Consider the following 21,046-nt stretch of genomic DNA (forward strand, 5'->3'; position numbering starts at 1 on the left):
CAGGACAGAGGCCTTTTGCCATTCGACCTCCCTCCATCCACCATAAATCCTTGCCTGACCCAGTAGCCCAGGGAAGCTCGGACGGTACTCTAGGGCGCCATTGACTATCGTCCTTTCCAGGTTCCCGGGGAACCCTCCGGCCAAAAGGCCCTCTAGAGGAGGTACTTGGGGGATGCCCCCCACTTCTCTCTCTCTGCCAGGTCAAAAAATTAGGTGACGACCTTTTCTCTCGATCAGACAGTTGCTAGCCATTTGCTATGGGGTCAAGCCAATCTGTCCTGCGGCACTCTCCCTTGGCCTGCGTAAAACGAAACCTCAAACCTCTACTCTTGACCGATCTCAAGGTTCATAAACTCGAGTCACTTTGCACTCAAATTTGGCCTTAAGACAAACTGGATAACCAAAACCACTGGCCTGAGTTCAGGACTTTTGATTTCAATATTTTATCAGATCTCACAAACTTCCTCAAACAGAATGGCAAATGGTCGGAGGTCCCCTATATTCAAGCTTTCTGGGACCTTAAAAGCCGTCCTTCTCTCTGCAATGACTGTCCTACCTATCAAATCCTCCTCTGCTCTCTCTCCCACTCCACTAAAAGAGAATCTGAATCTAAATCCCCTAAAAGGCCCACTAAACCCTCAGCCCCCGATTTTGACCCAGCAGATGAGCCTCCTTCCTACCACCCTGGAGATGAGGCTTCCGGACACGAGACCCCACACTCTAACCCTTCCTCCTCCAAAACAGGAAGCGATGACTCCGAAACCCCAAAATAGATTTCCACCCCCACCCCCCACCCCCACTGGCCAGGACCCAAAGCAAACAGGTTTCCTCTCAGAGAGGTAGCGGGACTGGAGGGCCCTACACGGGTTCATGTGCCTTTCTCAATTTCTTAGATAAGCCAAACTGAAGAAAAATTGGGATCCTTTTCAGAAAATCCTACTAGATATAGGAAGGAATTCCCTGGCCTTGGCCAAGTACATCATTTAACCTGGAAGGCTCTTTATTACATTCTAAATGCCACTTTGACTCTGATGAAAAGGAACAGATCTGACAGGCAGCCCGGACTCATGCTGATCAGCTCCACAACCAAGATAGGACTAACCCGGCGGCTGCTGATGCAGTCCCTTTAACTGAGCCCCGGTGGACACATCAGCAGGCGATGCCGGCATCCTGCGCCTGCATCACATGATCGCCTGTTTACTAGCAGGAATGCTAAAAAGCTCTCACATTCATGCTAACTACGATAAGATTAGGGAAGTGACTCAAGAAAATGATGAAAATCCTGCCCCTTTTCTTTCACAGCTTAGTGAGGTGAGGCAGCCCAAAAATGCACTAATCTAGATATTTCCACCCCTGCTGGACTTCTGTACCTACACATCCAGTTCATAAGCCAGTCAACCCGATATTCGCCGAAAACTATGCCAGTTAGAGAAGGGCCCCAAAACTCCTCAGTGAGATCTCCTAGAAACAGCCTTTTAAGTTTTCAACAATGGGGAGGAAGAAGTGAAAAAAGAAAAAGAAAAGGAAAGAAAGGTCGAATATGCTTTATTCGCTGCCGCTAGCCAAGAAAAAAATTCAACCTCTTTGGCCCATCAACCTCAGCCCAGCCGTATAGGACCTAACCCTCCAGGCCCCTGCTTTAGATGTAACCAAATGGGACACTGGGCTAAGTCCTGCCCCAACCCCCAGCCACCCACCAAACCCTGCCCCACCTGCAAACAATGGGGCCACTGGAAAACGGATTGTCCTCAGACAATACCCAACAAATCTCGGGGTCCACCCCAGGCCCAACAACAACAGGCTGGGAACCAGACTCTGGGGGGCCCTGAACCCCAGACCATGGTTCCTCGGATGAGGTGAGAGATGATCCAATTGTGCCTGAGTTATTCCAGCGACGAGCCCAAGCTCCAGACCCCAAGTCTGCCCCGTACAGACAGACTTGGAGCTTCGGGTAATTGGCATGGTGGCTGGACACAAAGTCTCATTCCTAACAGACACTGGAGCGGCCTTTTCACTTTTAACCTCCTTTAAGGGCCCTCTCCAACCTTCAGAAGTGGCCATCAAAGGGGTCTCAGGCTTTCCTTTTTATCCCCAAATAACCCTTCCTCTCCTTTGTTCCTTTGGCAAAACAACACTAACACATTCTTTCATAGGTGCTCCTCAATGCCCAATGGCATTGATGGGACATGATCTTCTGGCTAAACTACAAACTTCTATAAACCTCCCATTCTTAGATCCCGTAACAGTTCTTTGCATCCAAATGGCACCCAAACCTGTGGCCAGCCTTCACTCCCAAAACCTGCCCCCTGACCTTCCCCCAATAGATCCTGAGGTCTGGGACAGTGAAGCCCCATCGGTAGCCCGACACCATTCCCCCATACAGGTTTTTCTTAAAAATCCCTCTCAGGTCATAACCCAAACATACCCTGCCCACAGAATCCCAACAAGGACTTAAACCAAAAATCTCCCAACTGCTCAAAGCCAGCCTTTTGCAGCCTATCTGTTCTCCTCGTAATACTCCTAAACTGGCAGCCAAAGAGGGACCCCACTCCTGGCATCTAGTTCAAGATCTTTGCGAGATTCATGAGGCCATAATACCGCACACCCCGTGGCCACGAACCCCTACACCCTTCTCTCGCATATTCCGCCTGGCAGGCTCTGCTTCGCCGTACTGGGCCTCAAGGGTGCTTTCTCTACGATACCTCTACACCGCTCCTCGCAGCCCCTATCTGCCTTCACCTGGACGGACCCAGACACATACCAATCTCAACAGTTAACTCGGACTGTTTTACCACAAAGGTTGAGAGATAGCCCTCATTTTTTTCGGTCAAGCCCTCCAAAGAGACCTACAAACTTTAGACTTAGGCTCCACTGCCTTCCTCCAGCGTGTAGATGATTTACTTTTATGGAGTTCCTCTCTCTGTAACTGCCTAGTCCACACTGCGACAGTATTAAATGCCCCAGGCAACTGGGCTAGACAGTCTCACTCTCCAAAGCACAAACTGCTCCACCACCATCAGTTACATGGGACTGCCTCTCACTCCCACGTCCAAAATAATCCCAGCTTAGAGACTTCATGTTTTGACACAGACCCCCAGGCCCCAAACCAAGGGGGAACTTCTTTCTCTATTCAGTCTATTAAACTTCTTCCAAACATGGATCCCAAATTTTGCCCTCCACGCAAAACCTCTCTACCAAGCTACTCGAGGAAACTTAGATGAACCCTTACTGGCCCCCACCTCTCTCCACACCCCCATACAGACTCTTATCAAACATTCACTGCAGGCCCCTTCTTTCCTTACCTGATTACACCAGGCCTTTTTTCCTTTTTGTACATTCTTGACAAGAACACGCCTCAGGGATTCGGTGCCAAAAAAGCAGGGGCATATGGGGCCCTCTAGCTCACTTATCTAAACAACTCGATCCCGTCACGCTCGGATGGCCACCTTGTCTCCAGGCCTTAGCTGCAACCACCCTCTTAATACCGGAAGCCCAAAACCTAACCCGAAATGCTCCTCTAAATGTATGCTCACCTCATTCCTTCAAAGATTTGCTCTCTCATCAGGCTTTCCTTTCTCTGCTCCCTGCTCGACTACAGATCCTCCGCATACACCTCCTCGACCCGTCCCTTTCTCTTATGCCTCGTAAACCTCTTAATCCTGCTAGCTTACTCCCTACACCAGATCCAGAAGCAGAACACCTGTCTCATGACTGTGTTCAGACCTTATGACTCCAAAATGACTTCTCCAGGGATAAGTGAGGACAAAGTTTTGGCTAAAGAAATTCCCACATTTGCTGCACTTGTACTGCCTTGCCCCAGTATGAAGTCTTTGATGCAGATTGAGGGTTGAGGTTCGCCTGAATGATTTCCCACATTCACCACACACATGGAGTCTTTTTCTAGCGTGGACTCTCTGGTGCACACAAATAAGGATTTGTATTTGAACGTTCTGCTACATTCACTGCACACAAAACAATGTCTTCCAATGTGGACACTCTCGTCTTGAACAAGTGTGTGTTTGGGGTTCAGGGCTTCCTTGTGTTCTCCCAGGTTGTAAGGACTTTCTCTGCTTTGTAAAGTTGGCTCACACTAGACAATATTGTCTGGCTTCTCCCTGGTGTGAGTGGACTGTTGCTGGAGATGTCCTGAGGTGGCCAGAAAGTCTGTTAACTTTCTCACAGGGAGAGGGCTTTTCTGACATACGGAGTTTGCAGCGCTTCACAAACAAGGCCCTGTCTACATCATTTCCAAAGTATTTCTTTTCCATGCACTGCTTCTGGTGTTTTTGGAGGTGTGCACCAAAATGGAATTGTTTCCTGTGTATTTTATACCCAATCACTTTCTGGCTGTGTTGTGTTTCTTCATGCTCTGACAAGTGAAAAATACTTCCCAAGACCAGACTCCACTTCTCACAGATGTGATTCTTCTGGGAAAATGAAAGTGCCTTAGGAGTCCTGGCCTGTGACATGCCTATAGAAATGTTATGTTTAAAGGGTGCCTCTGAATCCTCTCCTCCACAGCAGCAACCTGAAAACACACACACACACACACACACACACACACAAACTGTGATGAAATAAATACAAATAAACTTGTCGACTTTCTGAGGAGGGAGCAATATCTTCATAAAGGTAATGAGTCATATCCAGGGGTGAGTCTACAGGATGGTTTTCCAGAAAGATCTGTAATTCCACTGGCATTCCACTACTTGGCATGACTGTGCCTCTAAGGCAAAAGAATGGTATCCTTAACCAGGGGAAGGACATAAAAACAGGGTGCAGCACAAAGTTGAGCAGCCCACTGCAGAGCTTGCTCATGCGCCAGAGGATTCCTGCAGGACCTATTCTGCAATGACATGAGACCGTGTAAAAGCAAATGTCCAAACCCAGGAGAAACCCAGCTGCTGTTCCCGGCCAATTTAAGGATGAGCGGACACCTCATAGCACATGTGAACCAAAGCTGCAGAGCAAGAGAGGAGGAAGTGTGAGAGAAAGGACCGAGATATGAAATCCAGAGGGAGGAGGCTTATACCTGGGCTGGAAGTCAGAGTAGACGTAACAGTGAAGTAAAACTGGCTAGTCAGCCAAGTACTAACAACAGGACAAGAAAGACAGACAAGGGGTGTGACACTAGCAGAAACCAAAAAATCCCAATTAGATGAGAAACATTCCTTATGCGACCTGAACACAGTGCTGATGTCACACCCTCCCCAGATTTCCCAGAAACGGTACTTAGGAGTTCATCTCGCAGCCTTGTCTACTCAGAACCCCTGCAATCTTTGGTGGCCCTGACCACAGCTGACAAAGGTGCAGAGCCATTATATGGCCAGTCCCTCCTGACAGCCGAAACTGGCACACCCACCTAGCCAGTGGTCTTTTCTCACCAAAACCAGTCTGAAAATTTAGATGTGACTCGTCCATCAGATGCAAAAAGATGACCAAAAGGCTAGAAGAAACATGAAATATCAAGGAAACATGACATCACCAACGGAGCATCACTTTCCAGCAAGTGAGCCCCCCAAAATGCAGATCTATAAGTAACTAGACAAGAATTCCAAATAAATACTTGGAGGAAACTCAGCCAGCTCCAAGAGAACTCAGACAGAAACTCAGTGAAAGCAGGAAAACAAAACACAAGCAAATGAACAGATTTGGAATTCCTGGGCTGTCCAATGGTTAGGGCTTTCTGCTTCCACTGCAGGAGGTATGGGTTTGACCCCTGGTCAAGAAATTAAGATTCTGCATGTGATGTGGTGTGGCAAAAAAAAAAAAAAAGAGAGAGAGAGAGAGATCTGAAATAGAAAGAAAATAATGGAATTAAACTCTGTAGCTGAAGAATACAATAAATGAAATGAAAAATACAATAGGGAACAGTCAAGTTGATCAAGCAGGAGAAATATCTGTGACTTTGAATCAGGTGACTTCAAACCATCCAAGCACAGGGAAGAAAGACTGAAGAAAGCCTACTGAAGTTATTATGGGATGTTATCCAGGACAATAATATTCACATTGTGGAAGTACCACAAGAAGTGACAAAGAAATGAGCCAAAGGTGTTTTTAAAAAGAAATGGTTGAATATTAGTAGTGAGAGTGGGCACCTTTGTTTTGTTCCTGAAGAAACAATAATTGAAAAGGACACATGTATCCCAATGTTTATTGCAGCACAATTTACAATAGCTAGGACACGGAAGCAAACCTAGATGTCCATCAACAGATGAACAGATAAAGAAGCCGTGGCACATATATACAATGGAGTATTACTCGGCCATAGAAAGCAACACATTTGAGTCAGTTCTAATGAGGCAGATGAACCTAGAACCTATTGTACAAAGTGAAGTCATTAAGAGAACAATATCATATATTAACACATACACACAGATTCTAGAAAGATGATACTGATGAGCCTATTTGAGAGCAGCAATGGAGACACAGACATAGGAAGCAACTTGTGGACACAGTAGGGGAAGGAGCAGGAGGGATGAACTGAAAGAGAAACACTGATATACACTATCATGTATAAAACAGAGACCCTGTGGGACTGGCTGTATGACACAGGGAACGGGGTTCCGTGATAACCTAGAGGGATAGGATGGGGTGAGAGGTGGGAGGGAGGTTCAAAAGGGTGGGGGCATATGTATACCTATGGCTGATTCATGTCGATGTAGGCAGAAACTAACAATATTATAAAGCAAGTATCCTCTAAATAAACATTAAAAAAAGAAGAAGAAGAAATGGTGGAAATACCAAAGGAACTACAAATCAGTCATACAAAAATTAATGAGTTGGCAATTGTAAAGTCCTGACAAAATTTTCTCCATTCTCTCTTTTGTGCTTTTTGGTTTGTCTGCTTTTTAATTCTTGGTCACACTATATGCACACTCTTAGTTCCCTGACTAGGGGTAGAACCTGCACCCCCTGCAGTGGACGTTCAGGACTGCCAGGCAAGTCCTCTCCATTCAAAAGACACGGTGGCTGGCGATAAAGCCCTCAAGAGACTCATTTCAGCCCATGCTCCACAATAAGAGAAGTCGCTGCAATGAGAAGCCCGTTCACCAAAAAGTAGTCCAGCTCACTGCAGCTAGCAAAAGCTCAGCTGCAGCCACACAGAGCTGGCAAAGTACAAAATACAGAAGTTTTAAAAGACACACAGTGCCTGAGGGTAAAGGCTTCAAGAGACTTACTTCAGCTTTAAGAACACAAATAGGCTGAAAGAGAAAATATTGAAGAAGAAGAAGAAAAAAACCTCCACACAAATGGAAACAAAACACTAGCTTATATTTATAATCCACACTTAAGCCAAATAAAATAAACTTTAAGTCAAAACCTATCACAATAGACAAAAAAAAAATCATTAAGTAACGATAAAGGTGTTGACTCATCAAGAGAGCAGAACATATTATAAGTAATATGTATCTAACATCAGAGCATTTAAATGTATAAGGCAAATATTAAGAAACTGGAAGGCAGAAAAGACAACAATGAAATAACATTAGCAGACTTTAATACCCATCTTTCAAGAATGGGTAGATTAATCAAATAGAAAATGGATAAGGAAATATTTAATGACACTTTAGCTCAAGCACTGACAAAATACTGAATGACTCTTTAGACCACCTGAGCCTAACAAACACACAGAATATTCCAATCAACTACAACAGAATACATTCTTCTCAATGGACAGAGAACACCCTCTTTAAGAGAGATCATATATTAGGTCACAAAACAAGTCTTAACACATTTAAGAAGACTTAAATCATGTCAAGAATTTTATCCATCCATAAGGGTTGGAAACTAAAAATCAGTAACATAACGTGCTCATTTGCTCGGTCATGTCTGACTATTTGTGACTCTATAGACTGTAGCCCACCAGGCTTCTCTGTCCATGGAATTTTTCAGGCAAGAACACTAAGAGAACGTTACCATTTCCTACTCCATGGGATCCTCCCAACACAGGGATCAAATCCACATCTCTTTAATCTCCTGCATTGGCAGATAGATTCTTTACCACTGCACCACCTGGAAGTCCCCAATAACATATCATTGTGAATGCTGGAAAGCTCAAAAATATACGGACGTTAAAAAAGACACATGGCCATTAAAGAATACACTCCTGAATGTGTTGAAGGGAAAAAAATAAGAAAACAAGATTATCTTAAGACAAAATAAAATGGGATCAAAATATGCCAAAACTTAAACACAATTAAGCTCAAATCTAGAAGGAAGGAAATAACAAATATTAGAGCAGAAATAAATAAAATACAGACTAAAAATACAATGGGAAGATTAACAAAGCTAAGAGTTGGTTTTTGAAAAGAATCAAAATGGACAAACCTTTAGCTGCACGAAAAGAAAAGATCAAGTAAATGAAATCAGAAACGAAAAAGCAGGATACTACAGCTGATACTGCAGAGACACGAAGATCATAGAAAGCTACTTTCAACGATTAAATGCCAGGACATCCTTGGTGGTCCAGTTGTTGTGAATCCACCTGCCAACGCAGGGAACATGGATTTGAGCCCGGGCCAGGAAGATTCCACATGCTGAGGAGCAACTGAGCCCTTGCACCACAACTACTCAGCCTGCGCGCTCCAGGGCCCGCGCCCTGCAAGCACTGAGCCCACCCGCCGCAGCTGCCAGAGCCCAGGCGCTTGCAGCCCGTGCTCCGCCACAAGAGAACCCCTGCGACGAGAAGCCCGCACGCTGAGACGAAGAGTAGTCCCCACGCGCCACTAGAGAAAGCCTGGGACACGCAACAGGGACCCAGTAAAGCCACAGACAAACAATTAACTGCTAACAAACAGGGAAAACCAGAAAAAAATGAAGACATTATTTGAAACAGACAGCCCAGCATGAAGAAAGCATGAAGAGAAAAAAAACAAACTGAACAAATCAGTAACAAGTAAAGAAACTGAATCGTTAATCAATTATCTCCCAGCAAACTAAGCAACTAAGATATATTTCACAGCACAGGGAAATACAGCCACTGTTTTCTAATAACGTGAAATCTAGTATAACTCATAAAACACTTTTTGGCTAGGCTGCATGGCATGCATGATCTCAGTTTGACAACCAGAGGTCAACCCATGCCTCCTGCAATGGAAGCATACAGTTCTAATCACTGGACCCTCAGAGAATTTCCCAATTAATAAAAATATTGAGTCACTGTGTCTTACCCTGATACTGACATGATATTGTAAACCAACTATCCTTCAATTTTTAAAAAATCATTTATAATGACAAACTGTCCCAACAAAGAAAAATGCAGTCACTTGCAAATTCTACCATGATTTTAAGAACTAATGTAGCCCTTCCTCAACTCTTCCAAAACATTGAAGAAACACTCCCAAACTCACTTCTCCAGGCTAGAGATATATGTCACTACCAGAGAAAGTTACGGAAATTACAAGCAAAACACAAACTACATGCCAACATCCTTGATAAACATAGAAGAAAAAAACCTCCAGCAGAAAATAGCAAACCAAACTCAACAGTGTATTAAAGAATCTTACACCATCATCAAGTGTGATTTACTCCTGGGATACAAGGATAGTTTTTCATATACAAATCAATGAACATGACACATAATAGAACGAAGGATACAAATCATATGATCATCTTAATAAATGCAGAAAAATCCCTTAACAAAATAGAGCACATTTACCTGTCAAAAACTCTTAACACCTTATGTGTAGAAAGAATGTAACTCAATATGATACACACATATACAATAAGTCCATGCTGACATCATATTCTTGCCTGGAAAAGCCCATGGACAGAGGAGCCTGGTGGGTTACAGTCCATGGGGTCACCAAGAGTCAGACCTGACTAAGCACACATACACACAACATCACACTCAAAATTTGAAACCTGAAAGCTTTCCCTCTAAAATCAGGAACAAGAAAAAGATGCCTATTATGTTCATTTCTATTCAATATTGTTCTGGAAGGCATGCCCAGATCACCAGGTCATGAGGGAAAACTAATAATAATAAAATCACAAAAGAAGCAAAACTGTGTCTGAAGAAGACAAGATCTTATATACAGAGGATCCTAAAGGCTCCCCCTTAAAACTGTTACAACTATTAAACAAACTCAGTAAAGTCACAGGATACAAAAATCAATATGCAAAAATCAGTTGCATCTCTAAAAACAATAAAACATCTGAATAAAAACTAGGGCAGCAATTACATATATAATATCAAAAACAATGAAATACATATGGCCAAAGATACACGACCGAAATACATATGACCAAATCTAACCAAAAAGATTTGAACACTGAAAACTATAAGACACTGATAAAAGAAAGTGACACAAATAAATGAAAAGATGACTCATGTCCTTGTACTGGAATAATTAATAGCATTACAGTATCCATGCTACTCTATGCAATATACAGATTCAATGCAATTCCTATCAAAATTACAATTTTTCACAGAAATAGAAGATGAATCCTAAAGTTCATATGGAGCCACAGATGACCTCAAAGAGCCAAAGCAATCTTAAGCAAGAACATCAAATCTCAAGATATGAAACTTCCTGATTTCAAAATACACTGCAAAACTAAAGTAATCAAAATAGTATTTTACTGTCATAAAAACAGACACACAAAGTAATGGAACAGAATAAAGAACTCAGGAAAAAGTCCCAAACATATGCGGTCAACTAATCTTCGACGAGGATGCACAGAACACACAATGGGGAAAGGGCAGTCTCTTCAATAAAAGGTGTTGAGAAAACTGGATCCCCACACGCAAAACAGTGAAACTGGGGCTTCCCTGGCGGCCCAGAGGTAAAGAATCCACCTTGCAATGCAGAGGAAGCAGATTCACTCGCCTACGATCCCACATGCTACGAAGTGACTAAGCCTGAGCCCATGTGCCCCAGAGTCTGTGGCACAGCTGGACAGCCTGTGCGCTGCAGCAAAAGATCCCTCATGACACAGTGAAGGTGCTGTGTGCTGCCACGAAGACCTGATGCAGCCAGGTAAGTCAATAAACATACATATGAAAAACACCCACAGTGAAACTGAACCCCATTGACAGTAATTAACTCAGAGTGAATTAAAGAGTTAAACATAAGACCTGAAAGTGTAAACTTGCTTGGCGGCAAAAAGAAGGAATAAGCTATTTGGCAGTGGTCTTGGCAATGACTCTTTTTTTTTTTTTTTTTTTTAGTATGACATGCAAGTACAGTGGGAAAAAAATTAGAAGTGAAACTACATCAACCTGAAAAGCTTCTGCAGAGCAAAAAAAGAAAAAAAATGAACAAAATGAAAATGTCATCTACAGAATGGCAGAAAATGATTAGCAAGCCATGAACCTAGTAAGGTGATGATACTTTAAATATATAACATAATCAAATCAGCAAAAAAAGAATAATCTTATTAAAATATGAGCAGAGGATCTGATTAGATGTTATATACAACTGGCTAACAAGTCCATGAAAAACTGTTCTTTCTCACTAATCACCAGGGAAATGTAAATCCAAACCACAATGAGATATTATTACAAAACTGTCAGGATGGCTATCATCAAACAGATGAGTGCTGGCAAAAGTACAGAGAGAAAGGAACCCTTGTACACTTGGTGGTAAGATAAATTGGTACAGGCATTGTGACTAGACAGTATGGAAGTTCCTCAAAAGTTCGAAATAGAACTACCATACGATCTAGCAATCCCATTTCTTGGAATATAGCCAAAAGAAATGAAACCAAATGGGGAAACATGATCTGCACTCTTATGTCTGCGGCAGCATTATGGACAATACACAAGATGCGGAGACAACCCAAGTGTTCATCCATGTGTGAATAGATAAACAAGGTGTGATATACTCACACACACACATGCCCATCTGAAAGAGTATTCCGCCATAAAAAAAAGGAAGTCCTCCCATATACATGGATGAACCAGAAGGACATTATGCCAAATCATGTATGGTATCACTCATGTAGAATTTAAAACAAAGAAAAAAACACTTTGAACTCACAGAAACAGAGAAGTTGCTGCTCAAAAGGGACAAATCTTCAGTTACAAGCCGGTGCAGTCCATTAAACTCACTGCAAGACTGCTGCTGCTGCTAAGGCGCTTCAGTTGTGTCCGACTCTGTGCGACCCCATAGACGGAAGCCCACCAGGCTTCCCCGTCCCTGGGATTCTCCAGGCAAGAACATTGGAATGGGTTGCCATTTCCTTCTCCAACGCATGAAAGCAAAAAGTAAAAGCGAAGTCGCTCAGTCATGTCCGACTCTCAGCAACCCCATGGACTGCAGCCTACCAGGCTCCTCTGTCCATGGATTTTTCAGGCAAGAGCACTGGAGTCGGGTGCCATTGCTTTCTCCCACTGCAAGACTACAGACCTCCAATTCTTCCCCGTGAGGATTCAGTGTAGAAAAGAGGGAGTGCAAACAACCCAGCCACAACTGCCACAGCAACTACCCAGAAAGCTGGGAAAACAAGCAGTGCCGGAGGTCCACCTGTCAGAAGACAGAGCACCCCCATGGAAAAGGGGAGCCAGCATACAGAGCTCACTCTAGGTATCTGGAAAGGCTTTGAGAGTCTTACTCAGTGAAGACACGAGTGCAAAGCTTTCCAGGAGCACACTGAGGTATATCTGAGCCTCATCAAGGAGCCTCCATTCCTCCGAGGAGAAGTACACAGCAATGTCTTTAAAGCTTAAACTGTCCTATCAACCTAGGGACAGAGGAAACAATGTTCCGAGAACCCACAGTCCATTGCCACGCACATCGAACCCAAACTCTCCTCCCAAACTTCTCACCTCAGAGGAGATACCAGGACCTGGGGCTGCTGATTTGGGTCATCCTTGGGTCACATACATCATTGTAGTCAGCCCTCAGCAATAATACACAAAGGGAGATATAAATATATATATACACACCATGTAAGCTCTGGGCCTGGCTAGCAGAGCCCCATCCCTCCCATCAAGCAATTCCCCTGGAGTCTCCCAGACTATACGTACAACACACAGACAAACCCGGGCTCATGCTTCACTATCAAGTCCCGAATGCCAGGCCTGTGGGGCCATCCGCTCACAGTACCCCTGCATGTGCACATCACTGTATAGACCGTCTCTAACATCATCATTCCCCACGCCCACAGTGTGGGGTTACACTCCCACAGTTCTGCCATCTTCCTGCTCTATAACACAGGATTCACCCTGGACTCATTCATACACCCAGCGCATAGCTTCCAGAGACTGCTGGACACTCTACAATTGTCCACTACCACCCCAGACCTCTGATGAGTCTCGGTGCCAGGGAGAGTCCCACATGCTGCTTTGCAGGTCTCTCTACAGGCTTCTGCTCCCTGATTCAACATTAGCCATGTGCAATGCAGCACGTGAATCACACACACCCGTGACACGCTTCCAGTTCTGTGATACACTTTGATAATCTGCCCCCTCAACAGTCACAACCGTCTACTCAACCTTCCTTAAAATCGCAGCCCTTACAGTCTCCCTGCGGCATGATGACTCTTGACTACATTTACCACAGACCTTATCCTCCAACAAGACTGAAATACTCTAGGCTCCATCAAGGCTCACTGCACAATTCTGGTGAATCTGGATAATATTAAGTTAGCAGGAGCACTGGCCTCAGTACCAATTTGTTTCAATTATTTCTCTGCCTCCCAAGCCACATATTTTTTTTTCAATATTTCAAGCTTTTTATTTACTATTGGAGTACAGCTGATTAACAATGCTGTGTGACAAGTTCAGGTGGTACAGTGGTTAAGAATCTGTCTGCCAGTGCAGGGGTCACAAATTTCATTCCTGGTCTAGGAAGATCACTACAAGCCGTGGCGAAACTAAGGCCATGCTCCGCAACGACTGAAGCCTGCTAGCCCTAGTGCCCCAGCTCTGCAGCAAGAGAAGCCACCACAATGAGAAGACCGACCACCTCAAGAAAGAGTAGACCCGACTTGCTACAACTAGAGAAAGCCCACTTACAGCGATAAACACCCGGCACAACCAAACATAATTATTCACAAAATAAAGACCTGATTACCAGATCCCCTGCTGTTGGTTCTTGAAAAAATGAAGACCTGCTGTACCCTGCTCCCAGTTCAGACACGCCTCCAAGCATTTGCACATGCTCTGTTCCTGGGGAAACCTTCCATACCAGTCTACACTAGCCATCAGGAAACGGAACATGTGTATGTTACCTTTGTTCTGCAGCCAGGACCCAGAGCTGGATTCACGGCCCTCACATTCAAGAGCTGAGATTATATCCAGGCAAGTCTCTGGACACAATACCCTGACACTCTATAAAGTGAAAGTCGCTCAGTCGTGTCCAACTTTTTGCAACCCCATGGACTATACGATCCATGGAGTTCTCCAGGCCAGAATACTGGAGTGGGTAACCCTTCCCTTCTCCAGGGATCTTCCCAACCCAGGAATCAAACCCAGGTCTCCCTCATTGCAGGCAGACTCTTTATCAGCTGACCACTCTTTGTGGGTGGTGTCAATACCAGGGAGGGACTGGTACCTCATCTCCTGCCTTGTGGAACATCCCTAAGTTCTTTTCCAACCTTCAGAACCTGGGGGAAGGGGAAGGCACCTGTGGCTAGACTCCAAGTGTGCAGGACTCCCCTGGATCCCCACCAGGCCTTGAACCTGGACTTGGGGTTAACTTACTAACCTCTGTGTTTCAGTCCTCAGAGCAGCCTCTTATCAGATCCCTGACCTTGGGAAATGGTGCTACTTGTCTTTGCCGCAACCTGTTCGCCAACCACCTCCAATCTGTTCCCTCTCTGAGGGATTTTGGTGACCTTTAAAACCCTAACACATATGGGATTTCTCTGGTAGCTCTGCCTGCCAATGCAGGGGACACAGGTTTGATCCCTGGTCTGGGAAGCTATCACATGGCGCAGAGCAACTAAGTCCCTGCACCACAGCTACTCACTCCAGCTACAGCCAGAGTTGTGCCCACAAGCGAAGCCACCCCGCACCCTCTGCAACTAGAGAAAGCCCCCCAGCAGCAAGGAAGAGCCCAGTGGGCGGAACGAAGACCACACGCAGTGTAAAAACCACAACAACAAACCCCTAACAGAAGTGCCCCTCTTCTGTCCACTAGCCTCCACCGCCTTCAAGTCAAGCAGAAAAAGAAACCACCTCTCTCTGCCAGTTCAGGTACACTCCCTCAACGCGGCTTCCTGCAGACATCAGTTGGAATCCAGGTTCCCCAATCCCACCCGCCTCAGTCCGACCTCCAAGTCTCTGCACCTACACGTGGGACCACCCACGGCCGCCTCACCGTCCTGGAGCCCGGGGCCTGGGCTCCCTGCATGAGCAGGCGCCCTGCACTCGGGGCTTTAGTGACTGGTGGGTTGAGGGCGGTGAGAGCCCTGCGGGCCAGCGTTTACCTGCGGTGGATCCCTCAGCGCCGCCACCGCCATCAGACTGGCCGGAGCGGCCGGGGGACGCGGGCAGGGACTGTCCTCTCCTCGGCCTAGCGCAGGGGGCCTGGTCGCCATTGCAGAACCTCAGAGCCCACGGTGCAGCGCGGGGACAGTGCCTGCTCTCGTGCTTTCTAGATCCAGTCACCCGGTGAGGAATCAGTGGCCCCCAATCAGGACACTCACAGCAGTTTAAAATGCCGCCACGAGCAAGATACTGGAAGTCCTGCTCCAATGGGCCCAGTGTGAAGAATTTCCCCGGAAATGCATTTATGTGGATCTTCCTTCCTGGGCACAGGCTCTTCCCAGTAGTATTGTTCTCAGGGCTTTAGCAATTGCCCGAAAGGGTGTTCTCCTTTCTGACCAACCAGAACTTGCGCCAACTGGCACCAGGAAGGATGCTGGAAAGCAGTCATCCTACCTTGAGGAAGGAAGGGTTCTGTTTCTTGTTAAACGCAGCAAACTGACAAAATTTCAGAATTCCTGAAGCTCAATCAGTTCCCAGAAGATAAAAGATTGAGACTGTCAACTACAGATTGGCATTTGCCATGGTGCATGCCACCTCCCTCTACAAGGATTAAATCATGTGGGCTCTGCTCCAGCTGTTGACTTCAACACCCTCTGAAAGCAGTTCTGAGTGGTGAGCAGAAATGAAGCGTTCTATGCTTGCGTGGGGGCGGGGCGGGGAGGGCAGCAAACTTGCAGGACAGGTCTTCAGACAGATATTCTCAGGAGGTGATTTTATGAGCCCAATTCTTATATCTCCTCATATCTAGAAAAGCACTAAAATCCTTCATGGTGATGAGTGTTTCCTCATGACTCTCACAGAATTTCCCGAAACTAGCAGAAACCTCGGAAAAATATGCGCTTGATTGCATGTAGTCTCCCTTCACCAAAATCGCATGTACACTGACCTTACCTCCATCTCTTTGGAGCACTTTCTCAGAGTTATCTGAGGTGCTGTTTCCTGGGGTTCAGTCCTAATTTAGCCCCCAAATAAAACTGAACTTGCAACTCTAACTTGTACAATATTTTTAAGTCAATAAGATGCACTCAGATATCTTCTAAATGGCCATATTATCCCAGAGCCATTCAGATATGAATCAGCAAGTTCAGATCAGTCGCTCAGTCGTGTCCGACTCTTTTCGACCCCACAGACTGCAGCACGCCAGGCTTCCCTCGCTATCACCAACTCTCGGAGCTTTCACAAATTCATGACCATTGAGTTGGTGATGCCATCAACCATCTCAGCCTCTGTCGTCCCCTTCTGCTCCTGCCTTCAATCTTTCCCAGCATCAGTCTCTTTTCCAATGAATCAGTTCTTTGTATCAGGTGGCCAAAGTATTGAAGTTTCAGCTTCAGTATCAGTCCTTCCAACGAATATTCAGGACTAATCTCCTTTAGGATTAACTGGTTGGATCTTCTTGCAGGCCAAGGGACTCTCAAGAGTCTTCTCCAACAGCAGAGTTGAAAAGCATCAATTCTTTGGCACTCCACCTTCTTTATGGTCCAACTCACATCTATACATGACTACTGGAAAAACCATAGCTTTGACTAAACAGACCTTTGTTGGCAAAGTAATGTCTCTGCTTTTAATATGCTGTCTAGATTGGTCATAACTTTTCTTCCAAGGAGTAAGCATCATTTAATTTCATAGCTACAGTCACCATCTGCAGTGATTTTAGAGCCCCCCAAAATAAAGTCACTCACTGTTTCCAAGGTTTCCTGATCTATTTGCCATGAAGTGATGGGACTGGATGCCATGATCTTCGTTTTCTGAATGTTGAGTTTTAAGCCAACGTTTTCAGTCTCCTCTTTCACTTGCATCAAGAGGCTTTTTAGTTCCTCTTCACTTTCTGCCATAAGGGTGGTGTCATCTGCATATCTGAGGTGATTGATATTTCTCCCGGCAATCTTGATTCCACTTGTGTTTCATCCAGCCCGGCATTTCTCATGATGTACTCTGCATAGAAGTGAAATAAGCAGGGTCACAATATACAGCCTTGACATACTCCTTTCCCAATTTGGAACCAGTCTATTGTTCCATGTCCAGTTCTAACTGCATACAGATTTCTCAAGAGGCAGGTCAGGTGCTCTGGTATTCCCATCTCTTGAAGAATTTTCCAGTTTGTTGTGATCTACACAGTCAAAGACTTTGGCGTAGCCAATAAAGCAGATATTTTTCTGGAACTCTCTTGCTTTTTTGATGATCAAATGGATGTTGGCAATTTGATCTCTGGTTCTTTTGACTTTTGCCTTTTCAGAATCCAGCTTGAACAACTGGAAGTTCATGGTTCGCATACTGTTGAAGCCTGGCTTGGAGAATTTTGAGCATGTGAGATGAGTGCAATTGTACTCTTTGGCATTGCATTTCTCTGGGATTGGGATGAAAACTGACCTTTTCCAGTCCTGTGGCCACTGCCGAGTTTTCCAAATTTGCTGGCATATTGAGTGCATCACTTTAACAGCATCATCTTTTAAGATTTGAAATAGCTCAACTGGAATTCCATCACCTCCATCAGCTTTGTTCGGAGTGATGTTTCCTAAGGCCCACTTGACTTCACCATCCAGGATGTCCTCTAAATGGCCTCTCAATGGCCATATTAGTAATCCCTGGTGGCTCAGAGGTTAAAGCGTCTGCCTCCAATGCAGGAGACCCAGGTTCGATCCCTGGGTCAGGAAGATCCCCTGGAGAAGGAAATGGCAATCCACTCCAGTATTCTTGCCTGGAGAATCCCATGGACAGAGAAGCCTAGTAGGTTACAGTCCACGGGGTCACAAAGAGTCAGACACGACTGAGCGACTTCACCTCACCTTAATGGCCATATTATTCTAGAGCCATTCAGATATGAGTCAGCAAGTAGCTGGACACATTATATAATTGTTCTTGAAATCCATGTACTGAAGCTGTAGTCAGTTTTCTGTGTTGTATTATGATTAGCTATGAGGAAAAGTCTGTACGGGGTCATGACTCAGGGAAGAAGATGGATATTCTGAATTAGGTGGTAAAGCAGGAGTTTTACTTCCGGTTCCACAATAAAGCTTCTTTCTTGCCTACAGAACCAGGGATTGTGTCCTATCCACTGAGAAACACTTTCATCTGTATATTATCTCTTATTCCACTTCCTAGCATAAACTCAATTCCTTTTAGTGAACAGATATCCATCTCAAACTGAGAGCAACCGAACTAATGTTATTTTGGTATGGGTCAGTAACTGCAACTTTGAGAGTCGCAGCACGTATGGAAGGGAATATCTGAACACTTATATAAAAGAAGGCATCTTAAGCTTACGATCTCGTGTCCTTGCTGGTAAGTGACTATCATTTTCCAGTGACTGCAGACACACTTCTTTACAGGGAAATGAGATAATATCAGAAAGTTTTGACATGCAAGTTTCAGAAAGTTATTAATATTTGTGTTGTTATTCAAAGACAGTAGCAGATACCGCCCTGGGGATACAGCAAGTGATGTTGAAGACATCAGAGAATTTTCAGTAGTGCTTTTATTCTTGAAAACAGTAATACCAGCTTGGAGAAAGAATTGACAGGGACGTTAAGATTAGCTAAACTAGGACTTCCCTGATGGTACATTAATAAGAATCCGCCTGCCACAGCAGGGGACATGGATTCCACACCTGCCTGGTCCGGGAAGATTTCTACATGCCTCGGGGCAAATAGGCCAGTGTGCCACAATTATTGCGCCTCTGCTCTGCAACAAGAGAAGCTCCTGCTCGCTGAAACTAGAGAAAGCCGGTGCACAGTAAGGGAGACCTAGTGCACCCAAAATAAATGAATAAAAAAACCTTAATTAACTTTATTTTTAAAAACTAGTCCAAACTAGTAAATGTGAACAAGAATTTGGAGTATCGTGTTTACTCACAGTTCCAGTAAATTTTCATTAGGCAAAATACAGTGTCAGGCACTGTTTTAGGTGTACGGAAACCACAACACATGCAAACCTATTCTTTTTTCATGCAGCTTACATTCTTCAATGAGCACAGAAAGGAAACATGAAAGAAAAAGTGTGTAATTTTATAGTAAGTTTTAATGTCATATTAGAAAGTTCAAACACGCATCTACATATCATCTAACTCAGATATGACTGAGACCTAATGTACAATTAACCCTGAGGCAAAATTGCTCTCCAGATGTGAAACCCGAGGTTTCATGCTTCAAAAATGTAATCCTGACACAGGCAAAGGACAGACATTGCCATTACAAAAGGGGGAAGTGGGAAATAGAGGAATGCGGGGTGAGCGCTCTTAGTGTGAACCACTGTTGTGGCTGTGGAAGAAGGAAACCTTGGAATCACTTTTTAAAGCAAGACAGCCTGGTTTTTCTGATTGTGAGAGAAAGTAAGGTGGGAGTAAGGTTCTGACACCAAGATTTTTGGTGTTGGGAGGTAGAAGGACAGACGTTCCATTAACGATGTTGTGTGTTCTGCAGTGGTAATAATTCTCATTGAGTTGCCTGCAGTTTCCTTTTGAGGGTATACTTCAGAAAATAAAAGAATGGAGTTATTTAGCAGGTAGTGGGGTACACAGGTCTGGAACTATGGGGAGGATCTCTGGATGGACACATCTACAAAATTTGGTGGACAGTCTGGACCAGGGGGAGGTTCTATGAATATTAGTAGGAGGGATCCTGAACATGGTGATAATGACAATAGTAAATCAGAGAGAGGAGAGTGGGTGCCACAAGTACATCTATAGCTTGGTTACAAAAAATTAGGTATAAAATAAACTACAAGGATATACTGTACAACACGGAGAATATAGCCAATATTTCATAACAACTATAAATGGAGTATAATCTTTAAATTTATGACTCACTATACTGCACACCTGTAGCTTTTATAATAAAAATGTTAAAAAAATTTTTAATAAACTAAGGTGTGCAAGTCATTACAAAGTTAAGCCCCAATTTAAGGCCATAAAATATACTTTGATTTTTGTAAATAAAAATACAGAGAGTTCCCTGGCGGCCTAGTGGTTAGGATTCTGAGCTTTCACTGCTGCAACAAAATACAAAAACATTCAAATGACAAAAATGACTTGTATAAAACAATAAGAAAATTGTATTTTAAGTATCCATAAAACGTTTGGCAATATTTTGTAACAGGCAATTTTTGTGAAAACTATCCAAATGTTATACAATAATTCATGAAAAATTCATTTTGATTTCAAAATTTCCCTATAACCAGCCAGAATAAGGCGGCCTGATAATTTCCACCTGGTGCCCAAGACCAGGGGCAGTGGCTGGGAGGAGCCACCCCAAACCCAAGGAGCGGTGGCTGCCTGGGCCCAGGAGGGCCTAGAAGAGCCATCCCACGTTGGAGGTCAGGAAGGGCGGTGGTGAGGAGACACCTCTTATCCAAGGTAGGGAGCAGAGGCTCCACTTTGCTGGAGTAGCTGTGAAGAGATACGCCATGCCCAAGGTAAGAGAAACCCAAGTAAGATGGTAGGTGTTGCAAGAGAGCATCAGAGGGCAGACACACTGAAACCATACTCACAGAAAACTAGTCAATCTAACCACACTAGGACCACAGCCTTGTCTAACTCAATGAAACAAAGCCATGCCCGTGGGGTAACCCAAGATGAGCGGGTCATGGTGGAGAGGTCTGACAGAATGT

General features: G+C 44.5%; 1 non-coding gene across 1 annotated transcript; it reads left to right on the top strand.

The window, feature by feature from the left end:
- The first annotated feature begins 18,024 nt into the window (after positions 1-18,024).
- On the top strand, positions 18,025-18,097 carry TRNAW-CCA (transfer RNA tryptophan (anticodon CCA)). Its single transcript has one exon. It is a non-coding gene; the product is annotated as a tRNA-Trp (tRNA).
- The last annotated feature ends 2,949 nt before the right edge of the window (positions 18,098-21,046 follow it).

The sequence above is a fragment of the Ovis aries genome, chromosome 14, assembly GCF_016772045.2.
Source record: "Ovis aries strain OAR_USU_Benz2616 breed Rambouillet chromosome 14, ARS-UI_Ramb_v3.0, whole genome shotgun sequence".
In the NCBI taxonomy this organism is placed as follows: domain Eukaryota; kingdom Metazoa; phylum Chordata; class Mammalia; order Artiodactyla; family Bovidae; genus Ovis; species Ovis aries.